The 26,937-nt window shown below is 40.3% G+C and overlaps 1 protein-coding gene across 2 annotated transcripts in view; it reads right to left on the reverse strand.

Annotated features, from left to right (window-relative positions):
• Positions 1-26,928, reverse strand: part of Apba1 (amyloid beta precursor protein binding family A member 1) — a 214,378-nt gene extending 187,450 nt beyond the window's left edge. For both annotated transcript variants that reach the window (XM_015492908.2, XM_048806871.1), the window contains exon 1: positions 26,708-26,928. The gene's annotated coding sequence lies outside the window, so the exon portion shown is untranslated. The remainder of the gene's footprint in view (positions 1-26,707) is intronic.
• Between the last annotated feature and the right edge of the window lie 9 nt (positions 26,929-26,937).

Genomic DNA, 26,937 nt, shown 5'->3' on the forward strand with positions numbered 1-26,937 from the left:
GGGGGGGGGGGGGCGCAGGGATGAGATGGAAGAAAGGAAGAAAGGAAAGAAGGAAGGGAAAACATAGGAGAAAAATGTTCTTTTCAATTGAGGCTGGGCAAAGATTGCTTAATTACTTAAATAGTAAGTAAAAATACATGAACTATTTTAAAAAGCTGAATAATTTGGGCCTTATTATTTTAAAACTTCAGGCTAGCAGTGGAGCTCAGTGGTGGAGCACATGCATAGTATGTGTGAGGCCCTGGGTTCAATCCCCAGCACTGAAAAACAATTTTTTTTTTTAATTTCTATCCTTCTAAGAATTTTTAAAAATGACAAGTTATAGACTGGGAGGTAATATTCACAAAATAACTAAATGATAAAGGATTTTACCCAGAATATTTAAACAGAACTTATAAGTTAATAATAAGATGAACAATCCACTAAAAAGAAAAGCAAAAGATCTGAATGAACACTTAACTAAAGACAAGACATGACTGGTCAATAAGCCATGAAAAGATACTCAACATTATTAGTTATTAAAAAAAATGCATTGTATTAGCTCTATAACCTACCTAAGATAAGGAAAAAAATTAATAGACTAAAAATTTCAAGTGTTGACAAGGATGCAGAGTAACTGGAACTTGCATGTACTGTTGGGGGAAAACAGTGCAGTCGTGTGATGGTTATTTTAGGTATCAAATTTGCAGGCCAAAGGGCCTAGACATTTGGTCAGACGTTATTCTGGAAATTTCTGTGAAGGTTTCTTTTTCTCTATTTTTTAAAAATGAGATTAATACTCAATGGTAGATGTTGAGTAAAGCAGGTTACACTCCATAATTTAAGAGGGCCTCATTCAATCAGTTGAGGGTCTTAATAAAACAAAGACTGACCCTCTCATGAGCAAGAAGGAATTGTTCCAACTGATGCCAATGAACTCAAATTTGAATTCCTCCCTGGGTCTGCAGCCTGCCAGACTACTCCACAGATTTTGATACATCAAGTGTCCACATCATGTGAGTCAATTCCTTAAGCAAACTCTCCCTTCCTACCTCCCCGTTTCTACACACACACACACACACACACACACACACACACACACAGTTAGTTCTGTTTCTCTGGAGAACCCTAACATAGGGAGTTCTTATCAAATCAAATATGTACTTATATATGATCCAGTACATCCATTTCTTTCCCTTAATGTTTCTTTCTTCCTTTTTTTATTTCCCCAAACTGAAAACAAATATTTACCTTATGCAAATAAATATTCTAAGCAGCTTTATTCACAATAGTAAAAATGGGAAATAAACAAAATGTAAATCAAGTAGTGGATGAATAAACAGTGGTAATGGAACATACTTGGTAATAAAATCGAACAAACTACTGATCTGTGCAACACAGGGATTTAATCTCTAAGTATTATACTAAGTGAAAACAGCAAGACACAAAAGGCCTTACTGTATGGTTTCATTTATATGTAGTTCTAAAAACAGCAAAACCATAAGAACAGAAAATATATCAGTAGTTGCCAGGGGCTGAAAGGTAGGGGAGAGGAGCAGATTGATTACAAAGGGCACAAGTGACCTTTTACTGATGACGTAAATGTCTGTCTCTTCATTGTGGTGGAGGTCACAAAACTGTATGCATCTGTCAAAACTCTTCAATCTTTAAAATCACTTTAAGAGGTGAACTTTATTGTATGTAAGCTATATCTCATTTAAAAAAATAATAATAATTGTAAAATAAATATTATGACAGCTGGAAATACTTCCACAGGTTCCAACAGCCACTGCATTCTTGAGGCCCATAGGCTCACTGTGAGATCTGTCCTCCCTTGCAGGGTTCCAGTGTCCTTTCCCTCCTCAATGTCAACAGCCACTTTTCCCCACTTTCCATCTGGCACAGAATAATGTGTGAGTTATGAGCCCCTTGGTTGAAGAACTCACTCAAGCTTTCTTAAGTACATGTGAATTTACTAACAAAGTGTCCATCCGATTTGTCTATGGATACAGAACTTCCACATTAAGGCCCAATTGCTAGAGAGCCAGGGGGAACTTTGAAGATAACTCTCAGGGAAGGAGATATAGAACAGGGAGAAATGATCCATCCCTCTTCTCTGAGGCCCTACCTGAGATGATCCCTGAAAACCATTCTTTCTACCATTGTACTTTTTCTCCACTTCTTACTATTACCCAAGGATTCCAAGTATGCTGGTGCCTCAGGGTCTTTGCATTTGCTGTTCCCTTTGCCTAGATATATCTTCCCAAAGATATTTCAAAAGGCTTGCTTCCTGATTTAGTCAGACTTCTGCTCAAATGATCAGGTCTTCCCTGACTACCATATCCAAACCAGAAACTCCTATGTTATACTTTTTGCCATGATGCTGTTTTATTTTTCCTCGGAGTATTGTAAAATAACTGATAGTAAACAGACTAGGAAGTAAATGTATATCATCTGCTTCCTTCGTAGTGTAAGCTTCATGAGAATGAGAACAGGTATGTTCCCTACCGTATCACCAGGATTCTTAGCATCAGACACAAAGTAGATGTTCCATAAATATTTGTTGAATAAAGTATTAATTTGTACATGTCTATAACTGAATGGCCACCATCACAGTCCACTTACACCCAGGGAAACTGTCCCACAGTGGAACATTTTCCACTATGTCCATACCAGTGGTTTGTACTCTTCCAATGCTGACATTAGTTATTTTTCCCATGTCCTAAATTTCTTCTGTTAGTTCTCTTCTAAGAGGCTCAACTCAATTCCTCTTTTGCCATTCAATCACAAACTGGTTGCTTCAGTTTGATTTTACCCATCCAAAAGGCTCAAAGGTTCTCACTGCAGAATTCCATTCTAAGAGATCTAGCAACCCTGTTCTTTTCTTTCCAACTTTAGCCACGTCTAAGATGGGACCTCAAGAGTTTAAGTTCTTCAAGACTCACCTATCGGACTTTGTACAGTGACTTTAAAACAAAAGAAGCTTAATAAATGCTTGTGAATTGAGTTTTACTGAGTGATCATTTTGTGCATAGGAGCTAAAAAAGGAAGACCTTTGGTCCAAATGATTTATTAATTGTGACTACCTGCTTTGTTGCATTGCACTAGGGGACAGAGCAGAAGACAAGAGCACTGCACAGCCTTTACCCATTGCCAAGAGACACACTCAAGTGTGGAAATTAAAGCATCCACATAGGGGTAAAGATTTGCTCCCAAATTATAGGCTCTCTATCCACCTCACAGATTGTTTCTTTTGCTGAGAAGAAACTTTTTAGTTTGAATCCATCCCATTTATTGATTCTTAATTTTAACTCTTGCACCAGAGGAGACTTATTAAGAAAGTTGGGGCCTAATCCCACATGATGGAGATTAGGGCCTGCTTTTTCTTCTATTAGATACAGGAATTCTGGTTTTATTCCAAAGTACTTGATCCATTTTGAGTTGAGTTTTGTTCATGGTGAGAGACAGAGCACTAATCTCTAGAGTATATAAAGAACTCAAAAATCCAAGCACCAAAAAAAACAAATAACCCAATAAATAACTGGGCCAAGGACCTGAACAGACACTTCTCAGAAGATGATATACAATCAATCAACAAATATATGAAAAAATGTTCATCATCTCTAGCAATTAGAGAAATGCAAATCAAAACCACTCTAAGATTTCATCTCACTCCAGTCAGAATGGCAGCTATTATGAAGACAAACAACAATAGTGTTGGCGAGGATGTGGGGAAAAAGGTACACTCATACACTGCTGGTGGGACTACAAACTGGTACAGCCAATATGGAAAGCAGTATGGAGATTTCTTGGAAAATTGGGAATGGAACCACCATTTGACCAAGCTATCCCTCTCCTCAGTCTAAACCCAAAGGACTTAAAAACAGCATACTACAGGGACACAGCCACATCAATGTTTATAGCAGCACAATTCACAATAGCTAAACTGTGGAACCAACCTAGATGCCCTTCAATAGATGAATGGATAAAAAAAATGTGGCATATATACACAATGGAATATTACAAAAAGAGAGAATAAAATCATAGCATTTGCAGGTAAATGGATGGAGTTAGAGAAGATAATGTAAGTGAAGTTATCCAATCCCAAAAAACTAAATGCTGAATGTTTTCTTTGACATAAGGAGGCTGATTCATAGTAGGGTAGGGAGGGGGACCATGGGAGGAACAGACGAACTCTAGATAGGGCAGAGGGGTTGGAGGAGAAGGGAGGGGGCATGGGGTTAGAAATGATAGTGGAATGTGATGATCATTATTCTCCAAAGTACATGTATGAAGACATGAGTTGGTATGAATATACTTTGTATGCAACCAGAGATATGAAAAATTGTGCTCTATATGTGTAATAAGAATTATAATGCATTCTGCTGTCATATATAAATTTTTAAAAAGCATCCACATAGATAACAAATGAGGTAGATTTTTAAAATATGTTTTTATATGTAGATGGGCACAATACTTCTATTTTATTTATTTATTTTTATGTGGTGCTGAGGATTGACCCCGTGCCTCACACCTGCTAGGCAAGTACTCTGCCACTGAGCCACAACCCCAACCCATATGAGGCAGATTATAAGAAGGGTTCTAAGAAGGAAAAAAAAAAGATTCTCAAAATTAAGGAGAATGGAGTGAAACTTCATGTTTGATTCAAAAGGTGTTAGGAAGAAGGTAGGCTATTTTAAAGACCTTAAAGAATGTAGAGGAGCAATATTTAGAAGTGAGTTAGAATGTAAACATTACATGTGAAAATTTTGGAGATATGGCTAAAACAGTATGTAGAGGAAAATTTATAGCTTTAAATACATCAATCCAGAAATAAAGAAAATTTAAAAATACAGATGCTAAACATTCAAATACAAAAGTTGGAAAAACAAAAACACTGGAAGCCCAAAGAAACACAGTGAAGGCAATAGTTAAGGTGGAAATCAATACATTAGAGAAATATAATAACATAATCAAAAGCTGGTTTTTAAAAAGGTTTAGTAAGATAAACATCTGCCAAGACTATTCACATCCAAAGAGAGAAGACTCCAGTAAAACAGATCAAAATGGGATAAATAAGCATAGACACAGCAGAGATTTAGAAATGAGGGAGTGCGGACTGCGCTGCTGTTTTGACAGATGGAGGCAGGGAAGGCGCAGGAACAGGGCTGGATGGGTGCAAGGCATGGCTCTCGAGTGTTTGGGAGAATACAAGTAACTGGTTTGTGCAGAGCAAGCTGGGAAAGTCCATTGAGAACTGTGAGATGTGCTGGATGGAGAGTAGAGTCCTAATGGTGAAGTCCCTTAGAATCTGACTTGATTTTAAAAAACGTTGGGAGCCATTGCTAGATTCTGAGCAAGGGTAGGTATGGAGAGCTGTATTTCAAGAGTGGTAGTTGTCAACAGAAGATGATGTAGTCCTGAACAGGGCTCTAGAAACAGAGGACAGGGTCAGAAAATGAGAGGAATCTATAGTTTGGCAAGTGACTGGAAGTACGTGTGGTATAAGAGGGTGGGGTTGTGGGTGGGAGAGGTGTCAAATGCTGCCAAGGAGTCAAGATGGAAGAGATCATTGGATTGTTTATCAGAAGATCCATGGTAATCCTTCAGGTAAGTTTTAGATGGAGGTTGAATGAAAAGGAGACACGAAGGAATTGGTTGAGGGGTTGACTATAACTTCCACTTTTTATGTATATATGTCTTTATATTTTCCAAAGCATTTTCATCTAATTTGATCCTTACTAGCCTGTGGGACAGACAGGTAAGAAAGACTGTAACGTGTCCAAGTTGCATGAGCCAAAAGCAGTGGAGTCAATTTCTCTAACAAGATTGGGACAGGAAGTTGTCAGTTATTTGAAAGCATCAGTTAAGGCAAGGGCTTGTAACAGAATACATGCAGAACATTTTGTGTTCCCATGGCTACCCATGGACTGAACTGCATTGTGTTTGGTGCAATCACCATTTTCTGAATCCAGGTTAGGCATGGCAAGGTTGCCTACCCAAAGTAGGAAGAAAAACTCCCAGATATTTGCTTGCCCAGCTTCACTGGTCCCTAAAGAAGAGGCTGAGGGAGAGCTGAGCTCTGCCAATTAGTTGCACAGAGGTGGACTCAAGAGCTCCAGATGTGAAGGGGGGTGAGGGTGCTCACTCTCTCCACGGTGGCAGTGGCCTGTGATGATGGCAGGGTCAGCAGTTATGATTCAGGTGAGGTTGAGGTCCTGACACAGTACAAGTGTGACAGTGAGAGCTAGTGTGCATGGCGTTTTCTCGTCAGACCAGTTCTGAGGTCTGGTGCTGGGTGCTGTTCCGGGAAGCTTGGCCCTCACCCGGCTCTTCAGGTCTCCCAACAACTCCCCAGCTGTCTAGCCCTCTGCCGAGTCAGCCAGAGCCACTTTCTGCTGCCTGTATCTAAGAACTTCGATGGAGATGTATTAAGACCCCAAAATGTTTTATTTTACTTTAAATCCCACACGTGTATGTCCATGCACCGATCTTACAACAAACCAATTCAAAAACCTTTAACATATAAACAAGATAAACATAGGAAGTTTTATTTTAGTAAGCACTCTGGAATCATTTTCTAGATTTATTAATATTTATTTATGATTTTGTTAAGTGAAATGAGGCAAAAGGCAAAATAGTATAGTTTCTGTATTTTTGTTACAGACATAGGGAAAGATTACACCAGAGTGTTGTATCATTATCTTGGGTTAAGGTGGTAACGAGTGACAAGGGTACCTTCTACTTTGTTTATATACAATTGACCAATTTTTTCCTGTGCATGCTTCATTCTTATGTAATTATTTTAGCAACAATAATCATTGCACATCTTTTGGGGGTACAGTGTGGTTTCGGATAAAATATTATTTTGAGCATAAAGAAACCCATCTGTGTTCTTCTGCAGGTATGCAGATCCTTACTTTCCATCTTCACTGTTATGAGCAACTTCCTTGCCCTGGTCTGATGTTCCCACAAGGATTTGCAAAGAATAACAACATGAGGGGCCTCTCTAGTCCCACCCCATCACCCCTCAGTAATCATCGGAGAGTTCAGGAGGAAGTCCTGAGCATGCCCATCTTCAACCCTTCTTCTTTCTTCCACCTCTTTCTGCCCACAGAGGGGCACAATCTAGTCTACTCTCTGCCTGGTAAGTTACCAGGCATGGGCTGCTCTTGCCATGCCAGGGCTGAGAGCATGAGTGACCGTAATTCCAGACAGTCCTCAGTAGCCACATAACTAAGATACAGTTTCCATCTGGGTTTTATCATTAACCCAGCTCCATTTGTCTGTTGGGTTTTATTTCCCACTTGGTTCCAGAGTTGAGAGATGTCTTAGTCTGTTTTCTGTTGCCACAACAAAATATATAAAATGGTAATTTACAAAGGCTAGAGGCTTATTTAGCGCTCAGTTCTGGGTCTGGGAAACCCAGGAGCATGGCACTGTACCTGGTGAGGGACTTCCTGCTGCATGGTGACATGTAGAGTGGGTATCACTCAGCAGAAATGAGCTTGCGTGCATCAGCTTGGTCTTCTGTTCTTATACAGTCATCAGTGCCATGCTGTGGGCCTCTCCTTGATGACCTTATCTAATCTCAATTGTTTCCCAAGGCCCCCCTCTAAATGCCATCAACATACAAATATGGGATGTTTAACATGACTTTCAGAGGGAATATCCATGGCAGGAAGGGATTGGAAGGAGGTGATTTAGTGGGTCCAGGCACCACCCAGGGACCTGCAATTAACACTATTAGGTTTCTCAGTGTCCTCCATGCCTAAGTCCTGGGACACAGAGGAACACTGACTGTTGGATGGCTCTTCTCAATCACCTGTAATTCTGCAGAGAAGACAAGCAGCCCCAAGATGCTGCTAGTCCTGCCTACAGCCTCTCCCTCACTGCCTGCAAGGGTAATGCATCATTACTTACTGTTCAGAACCTCCCTAATAGGACTCCGTGCCTCAGTAACAGTGGTTTGAAACCTGTCATCAAATCAAATATCTGAAGCCAGGCCCTGAGGTTTTATTAGCAGCAGGATATTTTAATGGGATTATAGTTTTTTGGTTCAGAAAGCAAACCCTGATCAAGCCTAGAAAGCTTATCCATTGATCTTAACCTTCTCCTTCATAAAGTCTGTGAAGAGAAAGCAAATCCTTGGATCTCAAATCCACCGTTCTACCTTTGCTATTTTATTATTCCTTGCCTCCCTCAGATAAAATATCTTAGTTTCATAAACTATTACTCTTAAAATCAAGCTATAAAAACACACCCATCTTTCCAAGAGTTTATCAGCATTTTGCAAAGTAGCTGGATACAGTAAGTGCTTCAAAAACCACAATAAAGTAGCCAGCCAAATTCAAACTATTACACATAATCTTTATCTGGCAGCTTTCAGGATAGACAATAACCAAAGCCAATCACTTTTCTCAGGTTTCCTGATTATACTTTCCTCAAATTTATTCTTGAGTTATAATTCAAGGTCACGAAAGCAACAGTTTGAGATATGCATGCCATTAAACAGAAAAAATCAAACCTCATCAAAAAACTGACCTTTAAGAGTTGCTTCCATAATGCACCAGAACATACTCTATAGAAATGCAAAGACACAGTGCACAGAAACAGAACTAAATGATGGGGGACCTAAAATCTTCAGCCAAAATGTTTCTAATAACACTGTTTTCCAGGAAACCAAACCACAGGTGCTGAATCAAGAAAGAAACTCGGTCCTTTTTAATCAAACAAGCAGACTGTTGACTGGGGTTCTGGTGGTTTCTTCAGGGATTGGGGAATGGCATTGATTAAGACAGAGTTTGAAGGACAGGACTGTGTGACTGGTGAAGTCACTGCTGCCCAGGTGGGGCCGCAGTGTGTGCACATCCAGGCCAAGGCTGGAAGGCATCTCGGGTATCCTGTCTGCAGTATCTGGACAGGTGAAGGGCTGGCCACCTGCCAAGAAGTAACGAGTCTGCTGTGACCTCTGTCTTGGCTTCTCAATCAGGGGCCACTGGACTCTCAGCCTCACCAATTCTCACAAGAGAAGTGCTCTTGGGAGAAATCAAAGGCAGGCAAGAAAAAGGTTAGGAATAAAACTACTATAAAGGCTGGGCCAGAATAGATAAATGGGTTTAACTTCATGATAAAGTGACAAGGAGCACTTGAATAAGTTACTTGGATATACTGAAAGCCTAGACACAGAGTAACTTTTCAAGTGAATCCATACTTGATGCTACAAACTTTACTATTAACCAGGTTTATGTGAAAATATATTTATAGACATTTTACACATAACACTCAATTGCATTTAAGAGAAAAATGGATCAAATACTCACAAATTAGTAAAACATATCTGTTCAGCTATTTCTCTTTTTAACTTTTCTGTCCATTTCATAGTAGACAAAAATCATTATTTTTTAGACTAAAAGGAGGTTTTCTAGGACATATGCCACCTGGCTATCATAGAATTCACCGTTTTAGGACTCCAAGGAGAGCCCCAGATGCAATCAAAGGTCTGAAGCTTTGAACAAGGGCAAATCTAACTACCCTCACTCCCGGGTGCCTGTTGTATGCTGCCTTGTGAAAACACTTGGTCTACCAAAGCTCATGACCTCTGAATGGGGGTAGAGAACCTAATTTCTAAATCACCGATGACTGATTAGCTAACCTCTCATCCAGAACTCTCCTTAGGGCTTTAGATCCTATAAACCGAGGGCCCCGCCTTACACTCCTCCTTGAGAATCTCAGAGGCACCTTGAAGTCAGGGTCTTCTCTGCTTCCTGCCCATCCTCCCAACCAGACATCTTTCCGTTTCCACCTCTTGTTCAGTGATTGGCAGCCCCACTCCTCCAGAGGCATGAAACAGAACCTGGTGTCCTGATGCCTGCTATTCCCTGACCTCCCACACCCAGTCCACCCCCAAGCCTCAAGGGTTTTACCTGCATCTCCAGCCCGTGCACTTCTCCCCAGCTCTTTCCGCAGCACTCCAAGCCTCACCTCCCACCTGGCGCTCTGTAACAACTTCTTAATGGGAACCACTGTCCATTTCATAAAATGTATATAAATGTGCTTTCTCTTTTGCCCCCTTTACGACCCAAGACCATAGAAAAGCACAGATTTGATCATATCTGAAATGCTAAAAAATGGCTTCTAATTGTTCTCGGAAAAAAGAGGAAAATCCCAAAGGTGACCTGGAACTCCTGCCTGCCATGGCCCTGGCTCAGTCTCCCGCCAGTCAACAACCCCCACTGAGGTTGAGGCTGAGAGTCCATAAAAATGTTCAACTGCCCTCTCTCCTTTCCAGGGCCATGGTGCATACTCTACCTTCTGCCCCAGTCATATCCCTCATAGAGAGACCTTCCTGACAGCCAGGATACGCAGGCGTCTCTGTCACACGCCAGCACCCTCACTTCTCCCCCACAGAACTCATCAGTGGGGAGAAACCCGAAGTGGGTCTGCCTTAGTGCTGTCTCCTGGACTTGGCCCCAAAGCTCCCTGAGTAGAGAAGCTGCTCCCACCAACCCCAGGGCCTTGCATGGTTCTGGCTCGCTGTCAATGCAGAGCAATGCACGTAAAATGAACATACCCAGGGTAGATGTTTAGAATGAAGCCAGGCCTGGGATCATAGCAGTGAAGGAACATCCTCACTCAGGATAAGGCTCTTGCCATACAAGGCTTTCAAGGGCCTCCGAGGGTCTGGAGGAACATCTAGTCTTTCTCTAAGCCAGTTCTCCAGGATGATCTCTGGGCTTAAATACTGGGAGGGGGTGGTAGTCTTTTTATGTGATTTTTGAAGACAGTGATAGCAAGTTGGTATCATGTAAGCAACTGATTAATAGCATCTATTAAAGGAATGATAAAGATTTTATCTGCTTCAGTGTAAACCAAACAGGAATATGCATTCCTGGGACCTCCTCACCCATGGATAAACAATATACACTCAGATAAAAGTTTGAGTGAAAAGGCAGAGAAGTATGGTAGTTGTGTGTGCACAGACTCTGGTCCCTGGCTACCTGTATTCAAATCATGGATCTGTCACTTACTGGCTGTGCCATCTCAGGCAACTCATTTAACTCTTCTGTGCTTCAGTGTTCCCATATGAAAAATGGGGATCTCAATAGCCTAACTTTTGGAGCTGTTGTGAGTATTAAATAAGTTAAATGAATGTTAAATACTTTGAGCAGTGTCTTATGCTGCTTATAGTAAGCGATTCATAAATGTCTGCCATTTTATTATTAATAGGTGTTTTTGAAAGATGCTTTACAGCATTCTGGTTAAAACTGTTACATTTTGATTAGAATGGGATTCAATTAATGTTTAAACTAAGATGTTAAAATTAAAATATGCACTGGCTTGTTTTGTTATACATAAGACAATTTAATGAAAATATTCTGAATGCATAACCTGGTTGATTCAGATAAAACTAACAAAATGCCTGTTAATGGATGGTTGTTGGCTTCTTAACAGACTGTGACAAAAACATTCTTCAAATATGCATGAATAACCTGTTCAGTATCTAGTGAATTCATAAGCATATGCCTCGTTTACCTTTGATATATAAAATAACAAAACCATATTCAGTTAACTGAGCTAGACAATGAAATAAACAAAACTACATCACTGCATTAAAGCAGAGCATGTATGGTAATATCTATCCTTGAATTGTAAAGAAGGCATGTTAAAGAGCTAGGGTGTAGCTTAGTGGAAGAGCCTGCTCAGCATGTATGAGGCCCAACAGCACAACAGGAAAAAAAAAACCGCTAAGATTGCATTAAAAAGTACAGACCAAAATGTACCTATTAAAACAGTTGGCTAAATGCTTCCAACTGGAGATGTAGCTGTCACTATGATCAAGGAATTCCGTTCCTAAATATATATCCAGGAAATATGAAGAGGGACAGAAAGACACATATGAGAATGTTCATAAAAATGTTCATAGTAGCTGTGTTCATAATATCTGAAAACTGAAAATAACCCAGATGTCTATCAATAGGAGAATGGATCAACAAACTGCTGTGTGTTTATACAGCTGAATACTTTTCACCAGTGAGACTGAACAACTACCAATGTGTGTAATAACATGAATGCATCCCAGAAATTACATAGAGTAAAAGAATCTAGACCAAAAAGATCATGCATATGACTGCTATAGACTGGCTACTGAGTGTCCTCCAAGGGACCATTTGTTAAAGGCTTGGTCCCCAGCGCGGTTATATTGGGAAGTGGTGAAACTTTTAAGGAGTGGGGCCTAGCAGGAAGTCTTCAAGTCATGGAGTGTGCTCTCAAAGAGGATTGTGGGACCCCAGGCCCCTCCTTGTTTCCCTTTTTGGTTTTCCTGGCCATTAAAGTGAGCAGTTTTGCTCTATTACATGCTCGCACTGTGAGGTACTGCCCTACCACAGGCCAGTAGTAGGGATCAAGGATTGAAACCTCCTAAACTTGAGCCAAAATAACGCTTTTCTCTTTAGTTTATTATCTCAGGTATTCTGTTATGGTGATGGAAAACTAACAATACTTTTCTTTTGGGGGGTGGGGGGTGCCAGGGATTGAACTCAGGGACACTCAACCAGTGAGCCACATCCCTAGCCCTATTTTGTATTTTATTTAGAGACAGGGTCTCACAGTGTTGCTTAGTATATTGCTTTTTCTGAGGCTGGCTTTGAACTTACAATCCTCCTGTCTCAGCCTCCAAGCCGCTGGTATTACAGGTATGCACCACTGTGCCCAGCTTACTTTATATAAAGTTTAAGAATCATCAAATCTGATCAATAATCATAGAAATCACAACAATGGTTACCTCTAGGGAAGAAGGAAATAGGTACAGACTGAAAAAGAGTAGGAGAAAACCTTATGGGGTGTTGGTCATATGGGTTTATATGTATGCAAAATTCATTAAGCCATATAGTTAAGTTTGTTTTTCTACTTCTATTATAAAGAAAAACCTTCCTAATCAGTCATTTTCATGACTGATTATACTTTGATTTAACACCATTGATTGCCATGCTCACTTCATGCGTTGTTGAAGCATTGACAGAGCGTTCCACCCACAAACACATCAAACCAAGTATTGTGGACTGAATTGTGTCACCCACCAAAATCATATGCTGAAGCCCGACTCTTAGTATGATTATATTTGAAGATAGGGCTTATAAGAGGCTTACTTAAGGTTAAACAAAATAATAAGGGTGAGGCCCTAATCCAACATGACTGTTATAATTATAAGGAGAGAAAGTGATGCTAGGAACACACCCACAGAAGGAGGATCATACAAGGATCACAGCAAGCAGACAGCCACCTGCAAGCCAAGAAAAGAGGCATCGAGAGAAACCAGAGAAGCTAACACCTTTGATCTTGGACTTCTAACCACTATAACTATGAGAAAATAGATTTGTTGTTTAAGCCACCCAGTCTGGGGTATTTTGTTATGGCAGCCCAAGCAAACTAAGACATCAAATTAAAAAGTCTTCAAAACAAACTCCAGGAGCTTGACGTGACCTTCTGAAGTTTATGGGACCCAGATGTTGATATCTGACTTTCTGGGAGAAAGAAAAAGGCCAGTCAGATATAGCACAGCAGAGAGAGGGGGCACCATGTTGCGGCAAAGATACTTCTTCTGCCAAAGGAAGAAGGTTGTGTGTTTCCTCTGGGTACAGTGTGGTTCCCACAGAAGCAGCCGGCCTGAGCTGGAGGAGGTGAAGATTAAAATCAGATAAATTTCACACAGAATGGTCAGACACTAAGTGCTACTGTGGATGTGTGGAACAACCGCAATACTCATAAACTGCTGCTAGAAATGTAAACTGGTATCACCATTTTGGCAAAATGTTTGGCTGAATCTAAAGCTAAAACATACACCCATTCTATGACCCAGCAATTCCGCTCCTGAGCCTAGCCTACAGCCTACAGAAGTCAGTGTATATGTGCACCGAAACAAATGTATGGGAAAGTTCACAGTGAAATCACACAGAAGAATGGACAGACTCAGTACTTGCATGATGGTTACTCAACAGCAATAAAAGGGAAAGAATACTGGTCGACACAAAACATGAATGAATCTCTAAGATAATATTTAAACAAGATGTCAGACAAAAAAATTTGAATAGTGTATAATTCCATTTATATGAAGTTAAAAGTGTGAAAAACTGCTCTCTGGTGCTAAAGGTGAAAGGTTTAGTCATGTTAGGGTTGATGCTGACTGATGCTGACTGAGAAAGAAGTGAGGGAGCTTCTTAGGGGATGGGAATTGGTCTGTGTCTTGACCCAAGTGCTAGGTTATATAAGTTGTCAGGTACGTGAAAATTTAGCAAACTAGATACTTGATATTTCTGTTCTCCATTATATTCAAGTAATATTGTAATTATTAAAAATCAAAAATTAGATGACAGTCCAGAATTTATATTACTATGTGAAAATGTATTATGTGATTAATAGACACATGTGACACTTTACTATTCAATAACTGGGAAATCTCAAAGACCGCCCAAGATTTTATTCCAACATGGAAGAAAAGAGAAGTCCACAAAATGGATATGGAGGAGCCATGAGAGAACTGGAGATGATTTTCATTTTTCCCTACTAATCCTAATCCATTGAATAAACCTGTTCTATATAGAGGGAAGTTTCTTCTTTTTTTAAAAAAAAATTATTTGAGAGGGCAGTTTCTTTAATTTCAGATTCCTTGAACTACAAGATAGTGTTTTCTGATTCTGCCAAAGTTATTACTTATGCAATTCAAAGATTAACCCTGATGTGATGACTTGGAAACTGTGGTTCAAGTTGACATCAGCAGCTTATTGACCTGTGTTTGATGTTGATGTCCAAAAATAATGGGGAAGACAGAGATTTAGCCCAAAGATATCAACAATGGCCACCAACTCACATTATCCAGCTAATGGTTACTAAAGATGATAACTACTAGTCTTGACCAGTATAGTACTTTCTTAGATAATATTGGATTGACTAATTCCCAACTACTGGCCTTTTTCCATGAAATTACAGGAATATAAATGTTTAAGCACACACACACTTAAGACTTCTGTCACTTTAATTTTCTACTTTCAATTTTGTTTGGGGTGGTTCCCGGTTAAAGGTGGCAAACAGACCACATATATTTTTACCCTTTTCTTCTCAAGCCCCCATTTTAATGATTACAAAGGTTTAGACCACAAAGAGAATGGAAGAGAGAATACTCACAAATGAAATTTCAACACATTTCTTTGTAATGACTGGGATGTTGACACCCAGGGATGGATACAAGCCTAGCAAAGATGGGACAGGGGATTCCTTGACCAGATCAGTAAGCACTGGCCCTGTGCTCCATGCACAACACATATATCACCAGGAACCAGCAGCTCCTCCTCAAGAAAACAACTAAAATTTGGGGACTCCCAGGGAAGCAACTTAATGGCACCCTGCCTGATTATTTTTAAAGAGAGGCCACTAGTGGAAAATGCCAGTGTCCTCCAAAATCCCTATTTTCAATGTACTTTTCTATCCAATTACCAGCCCATATGACTTTTGGGGGAGGGAAAGACTAGCTTTGTCTTTTCATGTGGAAAGCCAGAAATACTTGAGAATTTATATCCCCCTCCTTCAAAAGCCCCCTCCCTAGAGACCCTTAATCGATGACTGACAGGTATGGTGCATGAACCACCAAACCCCCACTGACTCAAGGCTGAGGTTGCCTTACGCCACAGGGCTCCCCCAGGATCAGGCTGAAGTCACCCTCAGAGGCACTTTGACTGAGATCACACCTGTGCTTGACTTCTTCCCCTTCCCTTCCCAATTTCCCTGGGGGACCAGCTCCTTAATAAGGAGGCTCATACACACACACACGAACTCCTTGCCTACGTCTGCTTCTGCAGAGCCTGACCTAAGCCATCTACAAACCTTGACAACTATTATAGGCTTTGTTGCCAGCTTTAGTGTCACAGCCCTAAGAATGGACAATTAGTGATAACCAAACATTTGCTGAAAATATCCAGAATAGAAGGAAGCAATCAAAGTAAACAAGGTGATATAAACAAGCCCTCGGTAATTTCCCAAGTGGAAGAAAGAAATGAGGAGGGGGGGAGTAAAAAGGAAAAAAAAAGTCAGAAAGAAGACATGCTAAGAGCCACTTATGTGACTATTATGTGCAGATGACTTCATAAGTGAAACCTGAATCATCCACCTTCATAAGCACATTCTCTTTATCAAGGGGAACCTCATTCTACATAAGCAGCTACAGGCAGATGGATAATTACCTACCCACCACCACACGGTTATTTCTAAGCCTGCCCTCCCAGTCGCCTCGCCCCCTCTGCATCCATCTAGTGCTTTTGAAAGAAGTCTTTGCACTGTAGTAAGCACTATGTTGTGTCTCATACCAAACAGCTTAGACATAATAGGAACAAAATCCGGAGCCTTACAGCCTCCACTCTGCCCCAAGCAGCCTTCACAAACTTCGCACAACTGAAATGAAATATGCATTTTTAACACAGGCTTAATATCTTATCTTTAAGACATCAGCCACCATAGCACTAACAATTTAAGCCCATTCAAAAATAACTTTATAATTTATTTTACACCTGCTGTGGATCTGTTTCCAGGTTATAGCAAATTAATATACTTGGGCAGGTTAAAATAAGTACTTACTTGAAAGTTGACTTAATTGTTCCTCTCCTTAAAAATATTAATGAGGAGGATATACTGTTAATGATTTTGGTATCAATTTTCTAATACAGTCCCTCTGCCAACACCTCAAATACAGGAGCATGTGCACACACATGTATACAATTTCCTTATTATAAAGATATATATGGTCCCTGAGTTACAACGATTCTACTTACAATTTTCTGACTTTATGATAGAGCAAAAATGATATGCACTCAACAGAAACCATACTTTTCAAATTGTGGATTTTGATCTTAGGATATTTTGGATGCTGGGCAGTGGCCTGAATTGCAGCTCCCAGGCAGGGACATGATCTCAAGGGGAATCAACTGATGCTCTCGAGTATGCTGTGTGGCTAAGCCAGAATGCCCAGTAGGTTAGGAGGATTAAATGCATTTTTGACTTGCAAGGTTTTCAGTTTACAATGGGTTTATCAGGACATAATCCCATCGTAAGTTAAGGAGCATCTGTTTTCTCCTAGATTACTTGGAAAATATACAAAACCCCACATACTCTGCTGTGATTCCACCATCCAGTCTTTGTCCACCTCATTTTGAGAAGAAAATTTTAAATTTATATATTTCCTAGTAATTCAACTCCCAAGCTCATACATATTAAGAAGTAAGACAGGAGCTATGCTCAAAGCTTTGCTCTTTAAAGAGATCATGTGCATGATTCATCAATATGTGTTGGGGAAATACAGATAAAAGCATAAGTGCATTCTACCAACTCCTCTTCATTTATAGCCAAATGCATGGAGTTGTGGGCCCCAGTGTTAAATTTTCAAGAGAGCACATCAAAAAGTAGGCTGATGGCAACTGAGGCACAGAAGTACGTCACCCTGTCCTAGAGTTCCCTATAGTGACAGGAAGCCTAAGGGACCAGAGCTAAGCATTTGGCCACTACAGTCATTCTCTAACAAGCCCCTTTTATGCTGAAATGTTGGTTTTGTTTTATCTGTTTGTTTTCCCTTCTTTCTTCCCTAACATTCTTTTCCTTTTACGGTTAATAGCAGAGTGGGTGGGGAGAGAAACTTTAAAACAAGAATCTCAAAGCTCTTAAGTTAATCACAAAATGTTAACTCAATCATTCCCAAAGGTTTGCTTATAAAACAGGTAGAATTTCTTTTAAAGATGGAGAAACAGGATGCTCAGAAAAGCAATAGCTTTTCTTATGCCCTTTTATTCAATAAATACTTATTCAGTATATAAAATACATGTGTGAGGGGGTTACCATATGTACATGCAGAGAAAATGTGCAGGTGAGCTGTTGGAATCCAGGGTGGTATAAAGTGCAATGAGAGTTTAGACCAGTGAGGGTTCAGCCAACTAAGTTTGTGGGACAAATCCAGCCCATTGCCTGTGACTGCACTTCCCAGGAGCTAAGAATGCTTTTAGATAGTTGGAGGAAAAAAAAAAAAAAGAGCAGTCAAAATTTTCTGATACATGAAAATAGTACAATATTCAAATCCCAGTATTTATTAATAAACTTTTATTGGAATACAGAGACACTCACCAGCTTACACATTGTCTTAGGGTGCTTTTACATTACAAGAGCAGAGAAGTTGCAACAAAGAACACACAGCCTACAAAACCTATTTACTATTTGGCCCTATACAGAAGTTAGCTGACCCCCTGTTTTAGAGGAAGGTGATGCTAGGAACTAGGAGTAGGAAGTTGTTTCTGTTTGATGTCATTATAAAGGAAGTGCCTCATCTACCTTACTTTAGCCTTTTATGTCCCATTTGACTCTCCCAGTGGCTCTATGTGGAAGGAAATGAGAAGTCCAGGTTTCATCATTTCCCTTTTACCACTGGAGAAGCTGAGTGGAAGCACTATATTCCAGGTCACCCTGAGTCTCTTCCAACCTCCAGTACATGAGATGAGGGCACATGACAAGAAGTCCAGCTAGGAAAGGTGGGATGGGAGGCTGCTGCTAGGCCCAGAGGATAAAAGAGACTCTGGGACCAAGAGCTGTCTGGACCCACTCCTAACCCCTGTCCTTTAGTCACTGAGAGAACCTCTGAGCTCCTGAAAATCCTGTCTGCAATATGCATTCTCTCCTGATGTGGTAATGAAAGGGAAGGAAGATCCTCAGGAGAAGTGCATGAGGTAGTCGTGTGTGTAATACTTAATGTAAGCTTGGTGCTTTGTGATGGTCACTTGTTTTTAGTCACTGCATGGGAAACATGCTGAGCTCTTAAAAAAGGAATTGATATGTGCTTACATTAATAACTAGAAAGGCATAAGGACACAGTTGTACCTGAACATGAGACCTGGTTATGCTTTTGTATGACCCAACACCATGGAAATCTTCCACCTGTGGAATCCCTTCTGGCTCCTACAGGACAAAAATCCCTCAGGTGTTAGTTAGCTCAGAGGAAAAACGATCCCTGTGTTGTCTCGTTATTTGGAAGAAAAGCAGGTGTAAAAACTATTTTCACATCTGGAAAGAAATAATTAGGTTGAAATTTAGAATTAAGAAATTGAATTGTACATCCTGAGCCCTGGGGTATTCAGGGAAGCAGCCAGGGAGAGACTAGAAGGGAGAAGGACAGGGAAGAACCATGAGGAGGAAGAGAAGAGCCAGACCTGTGGGACAGCTACCTGGCAAGGACACCAGGCCCACACGCTACAGGCTTCACACAGCCCAGAGAGCCGCTGGCCTCTACAACCAGCCCATTCACCTTCCTCCACTTTCCATTTCCCACACGAATAATTTCTTCTTTCAGATATAAAATGTACACTGGAGAATAAAGTTTCCTTTTATAAGGACTGTGACATAGTACAGTCACACCACCAAATATCCAAATGTGCTCATGATTTGAAACAAAACAGAAAAAAAAAATTCTGACGTGAGCTTAATTTATAAAAAAATAAGCACTCTTCTGATGGGTGTAACACAATGGAGCAGTGTGTTTTAAACTTATGTCAGGACTCATTAGTGCTGAAATCAATTTAGTGGGCTGGCAAACATATGAAAAAAGACAGAGCAGGAGAGAAAATATCAGAGTGCATATTACACATAATAAAAAGCAAATATTGTGATGTGAAACTTGTCTCAGTGATGTGTGCGTGTGTGTGTGTGTGTGTGTGTGTTTGTGTGTTTACACATACTTCACCCATAGTGTCAGGCTGTGATATAAGTTGTATTGTCACCAAAAGTTGTGGTCAAAAATGTGCAAACAAACAAACAAACAAACAAAAACAAAAAACAAAACAAAACAGTGCAACAGAATGTGATTTACTTCAGTAAAGTCTGGTATAAATATCCTAATTCATTGAATAGTCAAGTTAGGGGGTATTTATTCCTGTAGGATTTCATTAAATGACAAGCTTTTCCTTTGCATTTTAAATATGCTATGATTTACAGGGGGAAAAGGGTTTATGCACACCTTGTCACATATGCTTGTTCTTTAAAATAGTGTGTACCTGTTAATAAACACTAATCCTGAGTTTTAAAATTTGTCAGAAGTCAGAAACCTAAATCATTATATGAACTGAAAGGATAGCCAGTCAACTCCTATAAACCATTGCTATTTTTCACACTAATTGTACACAAATTAATCCACCATGGGACAGAAGAGGAGGAGGCTGCTGGGGAAACTTGGTGGGCAGAGATGGTTTCACCACCAATATACCTTGACAGCTTCCCACGATCACTTTATACATACCAAAATAACATGAGATTTTTGTTCTCCAAAAAAGTATATTTCAGAAAAGAGAAATCTGCCTTATGTTTGAATACTTATAAAGGCTCCCATTTTAGAGGGCATTCTATTACTTTCTCCTGAAAGCCAAAAAGCAAGAACCCTATTACCCCCAAGATAACTGGAACTGAAAAATCAAGCAATTCATTAACACTGGATGTAATGGCAACTGATTTTAAAGGAGAAGCCAGGTCAAAATTACATTACCTAGTAAGACTGCTGATTTCATGGAAAAGTGTTGTGTATTTCAGAGGTTACTTGAGAACTCTTTGGAGAGGACTGCCTGAAACAACCTCAATCAATACAAGATAGGAATGCTTATGGAGTTCATGTGACTAGAATATGATAAATGACCCAATGAATAGGTAAAGGAAGCCAAGCGTTAACATGGGTTTAGATTCATACTCCCAGGAGGAGCTTCATAATTGCCTATATTGGATGTCCTTACACAAGCCATATGGAAGTGCTGGTTGAAGACCTGAATATATACCTACAGAAAGAAAAGAAAAAACAAATGTTCTTATATTGTGCAATTGGGCACACAAAGTTGGAATAAAGTTTGTAGTGGCAACAGTACTCTATCTCAGATAAGTCATATGGAAATAAATATACCCAAAGTGGTCTAAGGATGCCAGACTCTAATGTCAAAGAAGAATGGGAAACATTTGAATAAATGATTTCATAACATGTGAGAGTGGATGTAGCATTTCTAAACTGTTAATTTTTAACAAGACAATTTGAAACATATGCAAGTAAATTAATTAAGTATAAATAGATATTTCATTCTTTGCTATATTCTAAGAATGTACATATACAAATTGACATAAAACCATCTTTAAAACCTTTTTGTTGGAAAATTGGGAGCCACCTTATAACCAAGGACACCTTTACATAAACACATGGGATAATCTGCATCTCAGATAACTGAGGGTTGCAAATGGCTGGCTTTTGAATGAACTGAACTTCGGGTAGTTACTGCAGTACATGAAAATCCCTACATTAAAATACTAATAATTGCTATCAAATTAATTCTTATGTGTCGAAAACTCCTATAAGATGTCTCTTCCATGTGGACCTGAGGTCCCAGGTCCCCTCAGCCCACTTTTGAGTTTACCTATAACTTTGATTGATGGTTCCCATACACACTGACAGCTTTCTACTCCAGCCATCCCTTCCTCTCTGCTTCTCTACATGGGGCTTACTCTGGTGCCTCTGGAATTTGCTCAGGCTTAATACCAACAGCCCCAATGTGCTGGGGATTTAATGCTCTGAGGGTAAGTGGTAGAAAAATATTTCAATTTCCCTACTACTTGGAGGGCAATTTTAAGCTGTAGTTTATGTGATACCAGCAGAGCCAAGCATCAATTGCTCACAGTGGTGGCCTGCTCAGTAACCCCACTCTTCCTCACTCTCTTCCCCTCCCTGCCTCATTTTATTCACAATTGCACTTGTGCTTCTTGAACTTGCCTCCCCAATAAACTATCTGGACCCAAATCCTCGTTTCAGGGTTGCATGTATGAATCACTTCTGTGTGTATTCACCACATCAGCATCATGAGGTGACTTTGGGTCTTCTTTGGAGAACATTTAGCTGTCTGCAGAAGTCAGGTGAAAAAAAAAATTACCCTCAATCTTTGCATCCACGTTCCTTAAAACTTTTGGAATGTCTCCTCCATTCCTTTCAGTAAGTATTTAATCTCTTACCACCACAAAGAGTTTTTCTGTGTGTTGTAAAGTATACCCAGATGAACAAAGCAGAGTTCTAGCCTCAAGGATGTTAACTCTTGAGAATAGAATGTGAAACATGGAGGAAGACAAGAAACTTACATTTAAAGATTCAGACCACGAAAAAATGATGTGGAAATTCCAAGGAGAGGGACTACTTCTAAATGACTAGTATTTAGTCACCACTCAGAGTCACTCTTCAAGTTTTCTAATGCTAATCTGTTTGGTTGAAAACATTCATTCTTTTCTAAACACTATTCTGCCTCACAGGTCATCCTAAATATGGTGGGGGGTGATACAGCATGAAGGGTGACCAGTTCAATACTAAAAGGCAAAGCATCTTTTCATAGACGTCCTAAGTGACTGTTCCATCTGTGCAGTAAGGTACCACACGTCCAGGTGAACCTGGGATGCTTCCTTATCCCTTGATCACATCAAGCATGTTCCTACCTCAAGCCCTTCACTCTGAATATTCTTTCCACTTAGAAAACCTTTATCCCAAATAGCTGCATGTCTCACTCCTTCAGATCCTTAAGCTCCCTCTGCTTAAGGCCTTCCCTGACTACCCTACATAAAATAACATTACCCTATGTAATGTCCCACCCTATTGCTTTCCCTGTTTTAGTCTTCATAGCTTGTACCACCTGACATATTATATACTTGCTTATCTATTTTTCATCTTCTCCCACTAAAAGCTCTGTTATATTAGGGACCTCTCCCCAACCTTGCATGTATTCCCTTCATCTAGAATAGTGTCTGGCCCAAAGAGGGTGCTCAATAAATACTTGTTTAAAGAAGAAATAAATTTGTCATCAGAACTTCAAAATTATCATGCACTACAGTTGAAGTTCTATAAACTCATCTGGAATCATGACACAACCCCATAACACAAGGGTCACAAGGGTCTAAAGTGGACACAATTATTTTGTGGGAAAAAAAAAGTGTGTGTGTGTTTTTATCTGTTTGGACAAGTTTCAACATACATAGTAGGTATAAATCAATAAAACTGTTTTAATAATATCATAAACTTATAGAAGCCATGGAATGTGACTCATTCAATGTTAAGTATATAAATAAGAAATCCTGAGATTTCAGATTTCAGACCCTACACCTAGCTTACTAAAATAATTTATTCATGTATTCATGTGAAAAATATATATGATCAGTATGGTTCTAAGTGAGATTCTATATTTGATTTTTCTTTTGAAAAAAATCAACTTTACAATTTATTATGAAAGCCACAGTTTATAATTAGATGGGGAAAGTTAATCTTTTTTAGAAATATTTATCTTTTTCCCCATTATTTTATTATAAGCCTTATTCATTTAACTCAGATTCCTCAGAGAAAATATGCATATGAAATTTTTCAAGTGCAGTCTTTTATTCAGATTATTTTAAAGGTAACATTTTCCTCTCTGAGTTTAAGGAAAGGAGGGAACCTCTGAATGTAGCAACATTAAATACTATTACAAAAACTACCTAAGTAATTGTCAAACCCTAATTATATAGCACTAATTGGTTCTACTACAAATTCATGCTCTTCAAACACAAGCAGTCTTCATAGCTGCCTGATAATCTTTTAATCACCCCAATGGATTCACTGCTAAATTTCCACAATGCACACAAGTCTTTGTCATTCTACTCCTAGCCTCAACCTGCCACATCTTTTCCGATGTTCCTTAAAAGACTATGGACAAATTCCTTTCTTTCCACCTCAAAATTCCTCTGCCTCTGTCTCAAGTCATACCTTCCCCAGTACCCTCCTGCCCATCTTCTCGAAGACTTCATCAGTTGAGCCTCCCCGTTACATTCTCCATCTCTCTCCCTCTCAGTGATTCTTCTCCTGAGCTTATACAGTAGGTTCGAGTCCTCTATACTATACGTATTCCTTTCCCTCTACTGTGACATCTCTTTGACTTATTACTCTCTCCTCCAGTCTTCCTTTCCACCAGGTTTATTGAAAAGGAAGTCTGTTTCCACTGATTGCCATTCTCTCCATTACTTGTTCCTCTCAGGATAAAAAGGCCTGATTTCCCCCATGGGACCATAGTTTATTCCTTTTGGCCCCACAGGTCAATTTTCAAATGTCTTACTTCCATGTCTTCTGGGGAAGGAAAAAAAAAAAACCAAACTTTTTAAAAAAGAGACTCAATAATGAAAAAAGCATTAATGCTATTTTAAGTGAAGAAAGGGCATCCACGCAAAACAAATACCTTGCTGCAGGCTATGGCACAAGGTATAACCGTTTACCAGGCTGAATTACAGATTCAAGCTATATCATTAGCCTTACCAGCCCAATCTTTAAAAAAGCCAGGCATTACATTTTAAAAATTATCCCATTTACATTAGAAAGGAAATCACTAATTCCCACGTCATTAATCATGCTGTTGTATAATTCCTTGTTTGCTAAACAGGTTATTTACCTTGGTAATTTCTAAATTCTTAAACTTTCTTATAATGCGGTTACATCTCTGGTTTTACTTGCAAATATGAAAATGATGACTTTTTTTTTAAACCAAAACCTCTTAGAATGATTTTAAATTTCATAAGTACTTTTCTCAGAAAGAGGTTTGGCAGAAACAATAAGAGAGTAAAGAACTAAGACTCAAAATTCATTTTTATAAATCTATCCTTAATTTTGGATGAGATCCAACAACCTCACATTAAAATTTTAGAAGGCTTGACTTGAAGGACATGGGAAAATTTACTTAATGTTGATGGCTTCCAGAGCACCTGGTCTATATATCATCATTAATTAAGAGAAGATAAATGGGGGGAGGAAACATATGTGGATAGCTCTAGTTTTATTATTTTTCAATGTAACAATGAATTCATGCAATATTTGCCAAAAAACAAACAGCAATTTTTTTAAAGAAACCTTGGTGCCAACGTGTTGTGCATTTATTTTTAAAGACCACGATGGCTACAAGCTTTCTTCAAAGAGAACCAGAGCAGCCAGTTTAGATTCTGACAGCAATGCAGTAGAATTTAGGGTGTTATGACCAAAATGTGTCCTAAGCAGGTTAATCTAGTCATACAACATTTTAATAAAGAAGTACCAAGATATTAAGCACAAAGGTGCCTTCATTCCTACGAGTGCTGCAGGAGAAATACAGACAGCAAGGAGTCAAACTGCAGTGGACACACATGAATTTACCATCTCCCTTCCTATTTCTATCCATCCGACCCTACAGAAGCCTATCTTTATCATGCAGAGACAATTAAAACAGCTATGGACTCTGTATGCATTTCTGTGTCCTGGCTTCCAGCCCCAGCCTAGAAGCCTGACATTTACTAAATTCCCTACTAGTGTGCTACATCAGGTAGAAAAGCAAGGACTTCACTGATCAGAGATCCCATCCCCACAGTCTTGAAAGATTACAATTCTTCAATGATACACGGTACTAACTAGCCATTGTGAAAGCTGGGAGAGTGAATGTTACCAGCAGTAGAAATAAAGTATCCCATTTCCCAAGGGAAACACCTTGGCTGTGTGATGTTCAGAAAGTGGACACCAAATATTTCTCAGTAGATCTTTCTCTTCCTTTTTACTCCTCCCCCATCTATCTCTCTCTACACACCTCCAGAGTTCATTCTAAAATAACCAACACAAAGACTACCCATCCTTCAGCCATAGGATTTCAGTGTTCAAATGTAGAAGGACAAGGTCTGGTTGGCATTCAAAGTTGTGAGGAAGGGGAGAGGAAGGTGATCTATAGTTAGAGACCCAGGTTAGACAAGAGATAAACAATAGAAACTGCAGAGTCAGGGAGTCCAAGACCCTTACAGAACAGCAGTTGAGGAGAGAAGTATCAAGAGAGAAACCCTTCAAAACAAGGGATACTAGCAAGCCCAGAAGGTGTAACCATTATCCTCTTTCCCTACCATGTGCCCCAAAGCCACACGCTCACTTCCACATCCCCACGTCATGAGGCCAGAGAAAGGGGAAGATAGAATTCCTACTCTGGGCCATCCACACGCAAAAGCAGAACAGAGACTGTACTCAGAGTTGCAGGGTCAAAATAACAAACACTGTCCCACAGTGTTAGCTGGTGACATGAGGTTAGGCACCGGCAGATCTCTTGATTTGGGGCGCAATTTTAGGAGCGTGGATGCAACCACACGCGTACGCACACTTCCACGGGATTTTACAAACCCGCCTCTACCCCACTGCCTCCCTCAACACTTCGCACACCCAGTGCCTCCAGCCCACCTCACCGTTTCCATCATCACATTCTTTCTCCCAGAGAGTCAGCCCAGATATGAAGGATCCTAGTGGGGATTCCTGGAAATGTCATTCCCCAACACCTCTGGCCCACCACCTCCATACCCTCTGCTGTACTTACACACACACACACACACACACACACACTCCTGCCATGATTGTCATCGGGCCCGCTCGCTGCCCGCAAAGCTCCGGTACCTCAGCGCGCACCGGACACCCGACATCTCTCTTCCAATGTCCCCTTCCCTCGCCTCGCTGGCTAAGGCATTGCCCCCTGGATGTAGCCTGCTGTCCCTGTTCATCTATACTATTGTTCCATGCAGCGCCTCTTGCGCCCAGAAGCGCCCTTAGGAGAGGACCAGGACTCCCATCTGGGGCGGCATCAGCGCCGAGCACCACCACGTACCCTCCCCTCCCTGTCGGTGGTACCTTGCCTGACAGCTGGGTCCACGGGCCCGCGGGAGCAGTAGGCGCTAATGACAGCGATGGTGCGGAGCCTGGGAATAAAGCTCCGCTCCAGCCGCTCCTACCTCCAGCGCCACCATCTTCTCCTGCTGCTGCTGCCGCTGCCGCCGGCGCCGCCGCCGCCCTCGCGCAGCTCTGCTCCGGCTCCGCAGCAGCCGCTCGGGCCCCTCCGGTCCGGCGGCCCCACCCCCTTC

The sequence above is a fragment of the Marmota marmota genome, unplaced genomic scaffold, assembly GCF_001458135.2.
Source record: "Marmota marmota marmota unplaced genomic scaffold, marMar, whole genome shotgun sequence".
Taxonomy (NCBI): domain Eukaryota; kingdom Metazoa; phylum Chordata; class Mammalia; order Rodentia; family Sciuridae; genus Marmota; species Marmota marmota.